We start from the raw sequence: 3710 nt of genomic DNA on the forward strand, positions 1-3710 counted from the left end.
CCACACTTGTTTGAAGATCTGGAACCCTTCCTTGCCTCGGTGAGGGTTTGTTTAAAATAAATTAATATTTTATTCCATGAGAACCTTCAAACCAAGGGTTCTTACATTATTAAACCTCTCAATTCAGAGGCAAAGAACAAAACCTTGAACAGCCTGCTTTTAAAATGGGAGGAAAGTTTCAAAGGTCAGTGCTGAATAAAAATATGCAGGCTTTTACACTGGGTACCATCTCCTCTATGAAAAATTGTTTGATCGTATAAAACAAAGATCAGGATTTAAAAATCAGATACTGGATAGTTTAAACAAGTTTGTGGTTTATTTCATAATCTCAAACCGAATCTCTCCTCTTTCTAAACAGTCCACTATGGAAATTTTTTTGGAAGAAATGAACCCTAAACCCCCACATCTTTTCTCTAGCAGTTGCTGCTAATAAAGTGGAACTTTGTATCCCATGTTCAAGAAAGAAGGCAGATGGAATGCTTCTTGCTTCGTCCTTGTTATTTGGGTCCCTGGAAGTCCTTTTCTCCTTGGACGTGAATTCAGGACCAGTTCAACACACCCATGATGAAGTGAGACGGGCCTCAGGGATACTGAAGAAACCGTCCGCTTCCTCAGTCTGCTGGAACTGCACCCCACGGGGATTCTAACGGCTTCAGTGGAGCAAACGCTTGTGACGTCTTGCACACTGGCTTGGAAAGGAACCCTCTCATGTGGGCAAAGTGTGATGAAGGCGTAGTTCCAAAATCAACAGCCTCTGGAAGATTATCTGTCATCTTGTAAGGCAATTCTATTTCCTTCTCACTTTCAAGAGCTGTCGTGGGTCGAATATCCTCATTTACTTTTTGTTCTTCCAAGACCATTTCTGGCTTAGTTATATACTTAGGCTGGGAGAAGATGCCGTTTTCTTTCCCTTTTGAGAACCAACAACTGCAGGGCCTGAAAGCGGCTGTGTCTGCAGGGCAAGCAGAGGGGACATGGAATACAGGGCTGGGAGGGGGCAGCCTTCTGTGTTCATTTTTAAATGCATTGCATAAAAATATTATGTATCTTGATGAATTTTTGGTATCCTCTTAAATTTTGGGTCTGAGTGCCTCAGCGGCCTCACCCTAGTACTTCTCCAGCCTGTGTGAACACACGGGCACAAACCACATGCCGACGTTTCCATCACCCCCGAGAGAGTCCTCCCTTCCCTTTGTCATCCCCTTCTCTCTCCCTCTCCATCCCCAGGCATCCAGTGATCTGCTGTTACTGTAGATTGTTCACATAAAATTCTAGAAAATGCAAACTAAAGTCATACAGCATGCACTTACTTTTTGTGGGGCCTAACTGCTTTCACAGAAGGTTTCTGACTCAAGAAAACTGTTTTACTCATAGTAACTACATCTTTGAAAGAGTTTTGGGAGGCTGGTTTAGAAAGCTCAAAAATATGCATCATGCATGGAGAACTTAATTTAATGAATGATGCCAATATTTAATTTTGAGTGATTATTTCTAATTAATGGAATTTCAGGTGATTTTTTGGTGTTGTTCAGACTTTCTTCAATAGGCTTTTTTTTTTTAATTTGCAAAGGAAAGCTATAAATAGAAAGCAATTGCTTCTGTTTTAAGTATAATCCTTACATACTGAGAAATTAGTTTCCAATGGATTTTTTTTTGTAAAGCCAATTTGTTTCCTTTTCATGGCAATGGACAATTGTTTAACTTTGTTAAAAACCATAGGTGAAGGCAAGGAAAAAGCTCTAATCAATGTGACGTTCAAAAAAGGAGGGGGTCACCATTTGTAAAATTGGAGTTTGAGGAAGGAAGTGGGTGAGGAAGGATTAAGAATCAGCAGTTCTGCTGAAGTTCACAGTTTTCATGAAGCAAGCGGTAGAGGGGGGTGCGGATTGCTGGCTTCTGAAGGTGATGACCCCGCGGACCTTCCAGCACTGGTGGGAGATGGTCTGCGTGGTGTGTATGAGGGTGGTGGCGCACTGGCAGCTCTCACGGCACACAGAGGAGAGAGGTCTGCACGAGAGAGTCGTGAGGCCACACCGCAGGCCCACACCGCAGGCCCAGGTCCAGCAGGCGTGGGGCCAGTCCACGGCTGGGCCATCTCCAGCACTGCCATCTGCCCTGAGTTCCCAAAGGACTTTCAAAATGTTAGTAACTAGTTATGAATTTTAGATAAATTTTACCATTAGGAAACCAAGTGGCTCCTGCTTTCCTGAGTCTTGGTTTCATCTTCTATAAGGAGAAATGTTTAAATTAGGTAAACTCAGTTTAAATGTTGCAATCAACAATTATCTCTTAATTTTTTAGGGCAACTCTGCCCTGTAGAAACGTGAGCCGCACATGTAATGTAAAATGTTCTAGTAGCCGCTTGATCAAACATAATAAGCACAGGCAAAACTAACAATACATTTTGCCTAACCCAATATTTCCAAAATATTTCAACATGTAATCAGTCTAAAACATTTAGATATTTAAAAACTCTTCACACTAAGTCTGAAGTCTGGTGTGTATTTTAGACTTATGGACCGTTCACACACACCCACCAAAATTTTGTTGGAGTTCCTGATCTGTGAGGATTTCTTGACATTTACAGTCAAGAAAAGTAGAGTCACATCCCTGAGTTGTCACACGCCTGCTTAAAGGTCTTCCAATAACTGAGCTGACTACTGGTTTTTAAATTTAAATTTAAACTCACTGAAGCAAAGATTAGCAAAGGGAAAAGACACATGGAGCGAAGCCTGGAGGAAGCAGGTACAAGCTGGGGAGTCGCACAGGCTGCTCTCAACTCCCCCAGCAACGAGTGCGACACCCCTGTGAAGTGCTGTCCCCCAGGGACGCTCACTGGAGACCCAGTACCCGGGGTAATTCTTGGGGGCTGGTCACATCGATTCCTCTGCCTGGCATGCACCGAGATTACAGTTTCCCAGAAAGACAGCAGGTGTCCATCAAAAACAATATTATTTGTGAAAACAGTTTACGCACTGTGAATCTGTGACTTACCCTTATCATTCAAGGAAAGTTCCAGGGAGAGACTCCAGCTGAGGGCCAGCCTTGCAAGCAGGGCTTTCTAAAGATAGCCATCGGACCTGCTACGTTAAACCTTTTGATGCACAAAGGTACAAAGGTGTTCGTTTTACTGTTCCTTTAAGTTTTCTGTAGATTTGAACATTTTCAAAATAGAAAGTTGGGAAAGCAAAAAGCCCATCAATAGCAGACTTGGTAAATAACGCACGATGCATCCATTAATGAACTCTCTGAAGCTACACAAAAATGAAGATGCCCTTTATGTGTCTATATGGGTGAAAAAATTTCCCAAATACGTGAAAAAAAAATCAAGATGAAGAACACTGTGTATGGCTTGCTACCATTTGTGTACAGGAGTGGAAACAAAGCATGTATTTTTTTTTTCATGGTATCTTTTTTTTTTTTATTCAGTTTTATTGAAATACTTTCACACACCATACAATCATCCATGATATACAATCCACTGTCCACAGTATGATAACATAGTTATGCGTTCATCACCACAATCTATCTCTGAACATTTTCCTTACATCAGAAAGAACCAGAACAAGAATAAAAAATAAAAGTGAAAAAAAACACCCAAATCATCCCCCCATCCCACCCCATTTGTCCTTTAGTTTTTATCCCCATTCCTCCACTCATCCATACACTAGATAAAGGGGGTATGATCCACAAGGTCTTCACAATCACAC

General features: G+C 41.6%; 1 long non-coding RNA gene across 1 annotated transcript; it reads right to left on the minus strand.

Moving 5' to 3' along the window:
- Positions 1-786: 786 nt before the first annotated feature.
- Positions 787-3321, minus strand: LOC119521287. Its single transcript, XR_005214331.1, has 3 exons — positions 2995-3321; positions 2178-2226; positions 787-952 (listed from the first exon to the last, which is right to left on the minus strand). It is a non-coding gene; the product is annotated as an uncharacterized LOC119521287 (long non-coding RNA).
- Between the last annotated feature and the right edge of the window lie 389 nt (positions 3322-3710).

Source organism: Choloepus didactylus, chromosome 27 (genome assembly GCF_015220235.1).
Source record: "Choloepus didactylus isolate mChoDid1 chromosome 27, mChoDid1.pri, whole genome shotgun sequence".
Taxonomy (NCBI): domain Eukaryota; kingdom Metazoa; phylum Chordata; class Mammalia; order Pilosa; family Megalonychidae; genus Choloepus; species Choloepus didactylus.